The sequence below is a fragment of the Zootoca vivipara genome, chromosome 9 (genome assembly GCF_965207765.1).
Source record: "Zootoca vivipara chromosome 9, rZooViv2.hap1.1, whole genome shotgun sequence".
Taxonomy (NCBI): Eukaryota; Metazoa; Chordata; class Lepidosauria; order Squamata; family Lacertidae; genus Zootoca; species Zootoca vivipara.
In genome coordinates this window covers 36,239,781-36,251,206 of record NC_142592.1, presented here as the reverse complement: position 1 = coordinate 36,251,206, position 11,426 = coordinate 36,239,781, and the positions used below count along the sequence as shown (strand labels likewise).

Sequence of the window (11,426 nt, the reverse complement as noted above, 5' to 3'; positions counted from 1 at the left end):
GGAAAAATTATGGAAAGAAGGAATGAAATTTACCGCATGTAATGCTTTGAAAGAAAACATAATGAAAATGATGAAAATAGATTGTATATTACACCAGTGAAATTAGCTAAAATGTATAAAATAAGTAATAAATGTTGATAATTTAAAGAAAAAGAAGGAATGTTTTATTACATGTGGTGGGAATGTAAGAAAATAAAAAGCTTCTGGGAAAAGATATATAATGAGCTGAAAAAGATGTTAGAAATATACATTTATTAAAAAAACCAGAAGCTTTTTTATTGGCATTATAGGGGAGGACATTAATAGACAAGACAAAAAACTGTTTTTGTCTGTGACTACGGCAGCAAGAGTATTGTTGGCGCAGAGATGGAAACAATAAGAATTACCGACGATAGAAGAATGACAGATGAAGTTGATGGATTACGCAGAATTGGATAAGATGACAGGGAGAATTCAAAACTGGCGGGACCAGAGGTTCTTGAAGGATTGGACTAAATTTGAATTTTTTTTGAAAAACAATTGTAATCAACAAATTACGCTTGTAGGTTTGCAGGAAGTTCTGTAAGGAGAAACATTACAGAGATAAATTAGGAAATTGAAAATTGATTAATGATTATTAAAAGTAATAGTGAAATAAGGAATACAAGATGAAGTTAAAAAGTTGGGAAATCCTGAGACATACGGTAGTTGATGGAAGTTCAAAAATATTGTATAAGAAATGAATGAATGTTAAAGGATTTATGGAATATATATGTAAAAATTTAATTAAAAAAAAAAACTACAGTAACTTGTTACCAGTAAGAAAATGGAATAAGTGGCTCAGAAAGTTTTTTAAGTCATTCCAGAAAAACAGAACTGATGCTCAAATGAGATTTAAAAAAAGAAGAAGAGAGAACTCTATCAGTAGTGATTTCAGTGTGGATCAATTTGGTCGATCAATTTATTACAAAATAAATACCTATATAGAAATGAATTATTCTTAGCTGGAGAAACTGGGTTTTCTTTTTACAGATTTGGAGCAGTTTTGCTCTGGGATGGGATGAGGTCCCTGGGGTTTGATTACATAAGCCTAGAGGAGGCGGACATACAGCATAAAGCTCTGATGTGCCTTAGACATGTGACCTATGGCATTTATTATCGTATGTGCTCCATAGCCTTGTGACTTTCAGATCATATCTACTAGTTCAAAAGGCATGTGTCCTCCCCCTTTTGTTTTATTATTTATTTCAAGCAGCTCTAATGTGAGCTTGGAAACTTTGTGGGATGCAAGTCAGAATTTGTGAGCTTAAATGTCAATTTTTCTTCCCAGGTCTCTAGGCGGCCGTGCCACTTTCATCGAATCAACTTGTTATTTCATGGCTGTGATGCAGTTAAGAGCTTTGCTATGTTAGGCTTTTTGCAGTGAAGCGGGGGACGGGGCGGGGGAGAACAGATATGCATGCTTCTAAATCTCTATAGGAAAAAAATGGAAAACAGTGAGGTCTTTAAAATGAATTTATTTGATCATTCAGGCATTGTTTTCTAATAGGAACTGATATCTTCTGAGGCTTTAAAATCAAATTGTAAATTACATTTGTAGCATGGCACATACGAGGTCCAAACCCGAAGAGGAAGCAAGGGGATTCTTTTATTTCCAAGAAATACGGTTTATGCTTATAACGTTTGGAGGAAGGCTACAACTCTGAGACCCCCTTCACCTGGCAGTAAGCCTGTAATATGCAGACATCCCTCTTGTTTACGGCTACTTCCTGCATATGATGGACAGACAGCATCATAGAGAGAACCATTATGTTACGATAGGCAAAATTGCAGTCATCAGGGTAGGTTGTGCAAATCTGTCCATCGGCAAAGTGGATAAATGGCAGTAAATGACAAGTTTTGTCTCGTACGTCCTACATGCAAAGCTGCATCTACTTCTTTACTCAGAGTGCTTTTGCAGTCACTTAAGATAATTTTGTGTAAAAACCATAGACTGGCTTAAGGCACTTTCACGTGTTGAAAGTGACAATGGGCAAAATCCCTTTGGCAACTTCAGTGACTACTAACTGAAAGCCGAAGGGAAAATATTTGTTCGCCATGACCAGGCATCCCCAAACTTCAGCCCTCCAGATGTTTTGGACTACAATTCCCATCATGCCTGACCACTGGTCCTGTTAGCTAGGGATCATGGGAGTTGTAGGCCAAAACATCTGGAGGGCCGCAGTTTGGGAATGCCTGACCATGACTATATGGATAGAAACTGTGTTAAACAGTTGTCCTTTAGTAATCTTCAAAAGCGGAGAATGGTAATTATTGCCCGTGAAGCTATGGAAATAGAACTGATATGTGTGTCGAAATGGTGAGAGTGATAATAATTCTGAGATATGAAAGTGATCTCTTGCATATCCCAAGATTCTATAGACTTTTTAAAAAAGAAAGTACAGGGAATAACACACACAACAGGTTGTATTGGCATTGTTATATGGCTCTCCTGAATGAAGCAAATGGGAGCAGTTTACTATGCTGCTTGCAAACCCATAAATTGTTTCCATTTTAGTATAGCTATGCATCAACATGCCCAGTTCTTGTGGTGGCTTAAAGGCTTTAATGGATGGACAGACTCCCATCCTGTCCTGTTCCTACTCTTTTCTTAACTTCCCCCTTCTCCATTCATTTCAGTGCAACATAATACTTGCAAATGTTACTGTTATGCATCATCTGACAGTGTTGCTAGCATGGTGGTGACAATTTATGCTGTCGTGCCAGACAAACATCCTGCACCATCTTGCTGATGCAAGCACGAAACCACAAGTTGCGACAATGAACAGCAATCCTTGGACTAATGGCTTGCACGGTAGGTTGGAGGACAAAGCCATTAGTGAAGCTTTCAGGTTTTCTTGTTACAGAGCAGGACATTTGTGGCTATTTCATGTATACATTGTTCATCAGCCTTGCAGAGCTGTGTGCAGGTTAGTGAGCAGACTGGTAGAAGAGTACTCCGTTGCTCCTCAGCTCCCAGCACCAGAGGACAGAAGCAGCCTCTTCCACTCCTAGCACAGAAATGCTGCTCTTTGTACTTCTTCTGACAGCACCCAGCAGGCTACTTTATTTTGCAGGCAAATAACCATTTTTGCAGGCTGTAAGAGTGATTTTCTCACGGTTATATGAGAAAGTTGGCCACTGCATGTGCCATTGTGTGTGGACTATCAAAAACCTAAACACGGACTTTGGTCCCTTTGTGGCTTTATCTTGAAAACAAAGAGGACTCCCCCCCCAGATGATTTTTCTCACTGTGTGGCCATTGGTTGCCAATCTGTGGCAGAGATGCCACAAGTGGTAGAGGCAGCAAGCCCTTGCGGGGCACCGACAGGAATGCCCAGGTGCAGGCCCTGTATGTAGCTCAGAGTCAAGAGATCACAACAGCTGCCTCCCTCTCTCCTAGGATGTTACCGGTAATGTCTGCTCTCCAGCTCAAACCATGGTGTTGTGCAGAAGTAGCCAACATGGTGCCCTCCAAATGGGGGACACCAGCTCCCACCCATCCTACCCAGCATGGCCAATGAGTGTGGGTCCTTATATAGCCAATCATATCAACTACACAAAGCAAGGAGGTTTCAGCAGGGTTAAGTGAACCCCAGTATTGCACCACTACATTTTCACAACAAATATCCAGTGCTCGAAGTGTGCTTATGTCAGGCTGTCAATTGAGTCTATGGCTGAGAACAGTTGAGTTTGGGAATGTTACAGCAGTGTTTCTCAACCAGTGTGCCTCCAGATGTTTTGGGACTACAACTCCCATCATCCCTAGCTAGCAAGACCAGTGGTCAGGAATGATGGGAGTTGTAGTCCCAAAACATCTGGAGGCACACTGGTTGGGAAACACTGTGTTACAGCATCAGTTGACACAGAACTAAAACAAAAAGGGAAATGGAATAAGCCGTCTGTTTCTCGGCACTTTGAACACGAATATATTCCAGAAGGTTCCCTGCTCAGAGCTTTGAGGAAATATGACTCTCTTCCCATACTCTGTATCCTCTGGCTTCATATCAAAAGCTGGCCAATGACACAGCTGCTGCTGGTTATCATGTCTTCATTGCTATGAGTAATTAAGTATCAGTCATATGGAATCAGTAGTTTACGCTAACACAGGGTGGGAATGTGGTACAGGAAAGGGCTGAGGCAGCAGTTCTAGCAGAAAGCCACCAAGATCTTGTTCATGGGTGCACTTATGTGGTTTGATGGCTTTTATAGGAAGATTATCATTGAGTGGGGAGCTGACAAGCCAAACCAGACACTTCTGATCTGCACCCATCTTTCTTGTGCATGCTTCTGAATTTTAGGAGCTGCCAACCAGGTTGCAGCCATCATGTCTTTTTCCAAGTAGGCCAGTGAGATAGTACTGACTGGCCTTGAACTAAGCTAACATCAAGGACATAAATGTGCAGGTCTCAAACTCTACAACATTGGGCAAAATGCCCTGTGCCGTGCTCATAAAGTGAAAGTCATACCTTACTACTGTGCTCATGACTGTGGGTTTCCCATGGGCATCTGTTTGGACACAGAATGCTGGTTCTAAATACCAATCAGTTCACAGGGCAGAGGTGGGGAACCCCAGACTAAGGGGCCAAATGAGGTCATCCAGACCTCTCCCTAACCTGTCCTGCTTCTGCTTCCATTTACTCATTTGCTACATTTATATACAGTGGTACCTCTACTTACAAATAACTCTACTTACGAATTTTTCTACTTACAAATGGAGCTCCGTCTGCCATCTTGGATGCGGTTTAGATAGGATTTTTTCTACTTACGAATTTTTAGATAGGGTTGCTTCGACTTACAATTTTTTTATCCCAATGCATTCCTATGGGATTCGACTTACAATTTTTTTCAACTTACAAATGTGTGTTCGGAACGCATTAAATTTGTAAGTAGAGGTACCACTGTATTGTCTTTTTTCCAAAGAGCTCAAGGCACGGTTTCCCCACTCCTTTCCACATTATCTTCACAACAACCCTGCAGAGTAAGTTAGGCTGAGTGACAGTGACTGGTCAAGGTGACTCTGTGAGCTTCATAGTTGAGTGAACCTGGGTCTTTGTGCAACATTCTAACCTAACAGGGAATCCTGTTATCAAGGTCCCTTCATGTAGGCTACTTATGCCTGGACCAGGAGTAACCTCCATGGGCAAAGACTTGGGTAGTTTGATCTGTTATGGGCAGGAAAGGAAAGCTGCTGTTTGACTATCACTGTTCATCGATGAACAAAGATAGTGGCTGGGTATCGTAGAGTTACAGAATTAGAAGGGATCATCTAGTTCAACCCCCTGCAATGCAGGAATATGCAGCTTTCCTGTATGGGGATCAAGCCTGTGCCTTGGGGTTGTCAGCGCCATGCTCTAACCAACTGAGCTATCCATTGGTAGTGGATTGGTAGTGGAGGTGAATGAATCTGTCAGTTTCAATTTCTTGTTTTCCCACTATTCACATTTCTGCAGCAATTACAATCTTTTAAATAAATTAATCCTCATGAATTATCATCAGCATCTTAGCATGAATGCCTCCTAATAACTACAGTTTTGTATAGAATTTTGACTAATACTGTATGCACATTTTTGCTAGCAATACTCCTCAATACAATGTTAGTTACACCAAAATATTCATTTTTAATGCACAATTTCACCTAAATAGATGCATTTTTGTACACATTGTTTATTTTGAGATCCACATCACAAAATTTGGAGTAGTGCGAATTTCAAAGAATGTTTTGATTCAAATGAGAAGTACAAAATCAAGGAATTTCTCATTAAAAGGCAAACAAAATCAATTTTCTCCCACATCCCTATCAGGTAGCAGGAAAGCGTACAATGATCTGCCCATCCTAGGCTTCTGTTTCTATAGTGCTAAACCCCCATTCCACTTAGTGCTTGAAGATTGCCTGATCCCTGTTCTCTGCACCTGAAGGGCAGGACTGTGGATTCTGTTCTGTGGATAGCCTCTATTTAAACAGCCCCTTGCTTTTTAAAAATAAGTTTCTGAATTCGACAGTCTCATTTTAGTAAAAATAGAATAACAATTCCTAGCTTTTCTGAAAAGTTTACAAATAGAATATTTTGCAAGCTACCGATGAGAGATTTCTTTCTCATAGTCGCAGGAGTGAAAGCAAACAGCATTTCAAAAAAACAAGCACAAGGTCTGCATTGAAGTTTAATATTTTTGAAAGATGAATTTTAGTGCTGCTGATATAGCTCAAGGCATTTAAGAACCTTTGGTAACTGTAGTTAAGGTGCTTGTGCAATTTCCTTATATGTGAAGCCTGCATTTTAACACTTAGTTCAATAAACCTGGTGTGCCAGATAATGAAAGGTAGTTTGTTTACCCTGGAGAAAGGGGAAGTATTGCTGAAGTGGGACAGATTCCAAACACTGGCTGACTTTCTCCTCTCTCCATCGCTGCCTTGACCTTTCCTAACAAAAACAAAATGAGCTTGGCTACACTGAAAGAGTTTTGTAGTGTTTTTCCTGCAGCAGACATGCTGACTCAAACAGGACTAGACTTGTGCTGTCCCAACCAGCCACATAATAGCTCCTTTGAGAACCAGGGTAGAAGTAGTGCAAAAGGTCATTGACTCTTAATTGCCATATGCAGTAAGAGGATGTAGTCAAACAGTGAGGCGAATTTATGAAAATGAATAAATAAGTATATGTTTATATAGCTATATAAGGTGCATGTATATACATAGGAAGTTCAGGCACACGGTGTCCAAATGGGAAGGGGGAGTGAAGCTGTTAGGTTTCTCTCTCTCTCCTGGCAGGAATATTTTTGCATCTGCATCACTTTTGAGGCTGTGCAACATTTCAGTATCTCTCTTATAAGTGTTTTTATATATAGGAAAAGGAAGTCTGCTTTGGGGCAAGTGTGATCTTCCCGCATGGCCTTCATACTTGCATACCCATTTTCATTCATTTGCTCAAAAATATAGCAGGGTGGTTCAGAAGAACCCATGGAGGTTCAAAAGGCCACATCTGCAATATAAAGCACTAGGATTCCTTGTTAGTAGTCATGGCTTCCCCCAAACAATTCTGGGAACCGTAGTTAGTTAAGGCTGCTGAGAGTTGTTAGGAGACCCCCTGCCAGACAGACCCGTCACATAAGTACAATTTCCAGGGATTAATCGGTAAATTACTCTTGAAATTGGAGCTCTGTGAGGGAACTAGGGATTGCCTAGCAAATCTCTGCACCCTTAACAAACTACAGTTCCCAGGATTCTTTTTTTTCTGGAGGGGGGACCATGATTAGGCTTGCCACATGTCAGGAAAATTTCTGACATGTCCTGGTTTCAGGTGTAAAAATTGTGTCTTTTTGCCAAAACGGCAACAGGTCAGGGAAAACGTAGATGTATGGCAATGCGATGGAAAAAGCAGCAGAAACATTTGGGTTTGTTCCCCCTAAATGCTCAACGTTTTGCAATATAGTAACCCTACATGATTGATGGTTAAAATGATACCGTAGAGTTTTAAATGTATCATGCAGATGTAGCCACAAATGTTCCATAGTCTATTTCAGCGTTTCTCAACCGCTGTTCCGCGGCACACTAGTGTGCTGCGAGACGCTGGCTGGTGTGCCGCGACGTGCGGCGACGAGAAGGGCGATTTGCATTGTCACGTGCCTGGCGGCCGCCAATAAACAACACTGACCCGCCGGAAAGCAATATTTCTCCTCCTCTTTCCCAAAGCTCAGTGCAAACGAGCCTGGCGGCCGCCAATACACAACACTGACCCGCCGGAAAGCAATATTTGGCAAGTGTTTCTTACAGTCATAATTATAATATAGGGCGGCACAGAGTTAATTTTTTAAACTTTTTTAATGGTGGTGTGCCTCGTGATTTTTTTCACGGAACAAGTGTGCCGTGGCCCAAAAAAGGTTGAGAAACACTGGTCTATTTATCTGCCACAGACATTAGAATAGTAGCAGAAAATTGGTGGAAGTTCTGCATAAAGGGCAACCCCAGTGGACTGAATGGGGAAGTAATCTAGAAGGAAATAGTGATGTGTGATTTGCAGCTTGAGTGCTTGAGGTGTCTGGACCAGCCAGGCCTAATAAAGATAACAGGAGCTGCTTAGTCATCTGCTCGTGACTATCAACAAAGCAGTATCTCTTAGTTTGAGAAAACCTGATGAAGGTTTAATGCCCTGGCCTCAAGGATTTGAACCTAGGCAGCACGTAGCTTATTGCCCAGCTTGTGCAAGATCACAAAACAGCTTTCTTGTTGCAAAGCTTGTCTGTGGGAAAATGTTGCTGGTGGTACAATAGGGGATACTTGCATGAGGACCCTGATTTCTCTGTTACACCAGAGTCTGCAGATCTGTGTCCTTGGTGCCTGTATATTTTACAGCAACATAGGATATTAAGGGGCACAGACAAGGAAAAGTTGCCAGAGCTGACGTGTATGTTTTGTGTACACAAATTCAGTGATCTATTATTCCTTCTGTTTGCTCCTTTTCACATGCATTGGAGCTCTAGCAGTCTTAAACATTGACATGAAGTGAATAGTCAAAATTCTGTTCTACTTTTTTGGACCAGGGATTTTATTTTTTTGTAAAGATGCAGAAGGATGGAGACTAAATATTGCAGATTCTGGGGTGTGGGATGATCTGCTGCAAGGCTTCATAATAAGGCTGGCTATGCACCCCACCCCACACATTACCCCGGGTGTCTAGCACCACATTTCAGATAAACTGAAGTAAAGCTCTCTGGGTAGGAGAACCAAGCAACACACATTGCAAGTGCTTTTAAGATTCTAAAGCAGTGGACTGTCACTTAATGTAATCAAAATGTGCTGGAAACTAGGAGGAAATTAAGTCACACAGAGATACCATCAGGCCATCTCTGTGGAGTTTGCACAACACAAAGTGGACTGTGATGTGTTCCTCAAAAATGAGTGAGTCATCCAAGTATCATAAAGATCTCTTACGATGGCTCTTTATATTTCTAAATCCCCTTCATTCTCAGAAGGTGCCTCAAGAAAAGGGAAAACATCGTATTTAGGCCCCTATTCAGTAAGGCACAGATGAATTTGAAGAAAATCGGTTGGATATGTTGTCAAGTTAACAGGGATAATAAAAGATATAACATACATAAATAAATGTCCTTAGTATTCTATAGCCAGCAATTTACATTGGGTTGATTTCTTGCTTTTGTTTAACAGAGATAGCATTACCATTAGACAGTGCGATGGTTAGTTGCCTCAGGTGGCAATACCAAGAGATTGGGCAGTGACATCAAGATGGTGGAAGAGCTGGGTGTGCTATGTGGCTTGCTTGAATCCCTTCAGTTAGCCTCTTGTCCTTAGGAGCAATGGAGGACACGATCCTGTTGCCAGTGCTGAAGTGAAGTAAGAATCCTGTGGCACCTCTTCTACAGATGGAAGAGGGATGCCATGATCTATCCTTTGCCTCAGGTAGCAAAACATATTTGGCTGTCCTTGTTTGTTAATGCTCTGTGAAAATATAGCAAGAAGTACTTCCAGTTTTCAGTTGTCTAAAGTACTTATTGAAAGGCTGCCATCCTCCCTTCTTCCTCATGCCGGACTAGTCCTGGATAATCCTGTTTAGTCATAATAATACAATTTTCAGTTACAGTAATTTATGTGCCCTTATTGTCTTAGGTTAGTGTTTTCCTGTTGTACAATGAAGGCCCACCACTGGGTTGCAAGATTTATGTGGGTGGCTTACTAGGCTCTACTGGCTGCAGTTTTCCTCTTGTCGTACTAGTAGTTGGGGTTCAAATATGATGCGAAAGTGCAGTTTCTTGACAAAGATGACCTTCCTTCTAACTCTGGGAGTGGATGTCTCAAGTGTCAAAGGAGTGTCTCCTGTTGAAGGAGAGACATGCTTTGGCATCCAGCCTCAGTCCTGCTATATCGAAAGTGGAGAAGAATTGCCTATCAAGATGCTGCCGCCCCCCTCTGTTTCCTGGACATGCCAAACATGATAAGAGCTCAGGCCTTTCCTGTCACTGATGTAGGCAGAAAGGTTATGCTTACATTCCTTGCATATGGGATAGTTTGTTGATACTTCCAGGGATGCAATTTGTAGCTTGAATCTGTTTTTTCCCCTGGCTGGGACTGCTTCCTTTGAAACATTTCTTGCTATACAGGAACTGTAATTTTGTTTATTATTTTTAAAATATACACTTTTAAACACCCCCCTCTTAATAATAATAAAAATATCAGTTTCCAATAACACTTTGAAAAGCTGTTCCTTGATTAGCATTTATTATTTCATTTTGCTCTGCATATTCTGGTCTATTGTCTGTGTTGGCATTGATATAGCTATACAAGTATCAGCTCCATTGTTTGGGGAAACCAAACACCCTGACCTGAAAGGGTGATCTGAATTTTGTGAGCAATACCATGGCAAAGGTAGAGCATCTTTTGAATGTTATAGCCTCCAATACCTTGTTAAAATGTCCTGTCTCCCTCCTTTTAGTTTTCCAGGTTGCCAAAATAATATTGAGCTTTTGAAATATGCAATGCTCAGCTGTACTTTGTGTAAGCTCCATGATGACTGGCACAAGTATTAAATATCAATTCTTACCCGACAGTGCCCGGGCACCATCCCCGTGAAACAGAATCCAAAGGTTTTCAGTCATTTTCTATGCAAGTGATGAGCCTGAACTCTCCCTGAACTTGACATGCATCGAAGCAACAAGCAGTTCAGAAAAGGAAGGGGAGGGGCAGAGAGATAGAGATGAAGGAATTAGGAAAGAAGCAAAACTATCACAACACATCCCGCTCTGTGCTTTCCCTTTCATCACTATGGCTGCGTGTCAGTAGGATCAAAGTTACAGAAGGACTTTGATATTTTAATGGTAAGAAAACAGGAAACTCAAATATGTGTTGTTTTTGCTCTTCCCAAGACACAGCAGGTAGAAGCTATCTGTCACTTCTTCTGTTAATACTCCAAGCTGCACATTTCATACCTATTTCGGAATTGTACGAGGTGCTAACAGTAGAGAAGTGTAGCAAAATTTATTCCTTGCTGGGCAAGAAGAAAAGTCTAATAGGTGTCTGCTTTTTTGTTTGTTTGCTCCTGACAACATTGACCAAAAAAACATTCTGATAGACCACTGGGAGGTGAGATTAATCTGCCCTATTTCCGTCACATAGCATGCCTCATGGATTAACAACCTAGCCACTCTCTTGGAATGTGATCTTGTAAAATCTACTAGCACCAGTAGTGTCTAAAGACTCCAGGAACCCTCATAACTCCAGTTTATATGATCAAAATGATGAGCTAGGTTAGTAGATAATACTATTAGTCAGTGCTTTTTTCGGGGGGGACGGGACGACGACGACATGGGTACGAATACCCCTAAACATTTTGTGAATCTAAGTTTGGCCTCATTGAGGGGCAGTATTTCAATATGAGTAGGAAAATGAGAGTATCCCT

The 11,426-nt window shown here is 41.2% G+C and overlaps 1 long non-coding RNA gene across 1 annotated transcript; it reads right to left on the bottom strand.

Moving 5' to 3' along the window:
* Positions 1–9,111: 9,111 nt before the first annotated feature.
* On the bottom strand, positions 9,112–10,690 carry LOC148684594 (uncharacterized). Its single transcript, XR_015945945.1, has 2 exons — positions 10,572–10,690; positions 9,112–9,579 (listed from the first exon to the last, which is right to left on the bottom strand). It is a non-coding gene; the product is annotated as an uncharacterized LOC148684594 (long non-coding RNA).
* Between the last annotated feature and the right edge of the window lie 736 nt (positions 10,691–11,426).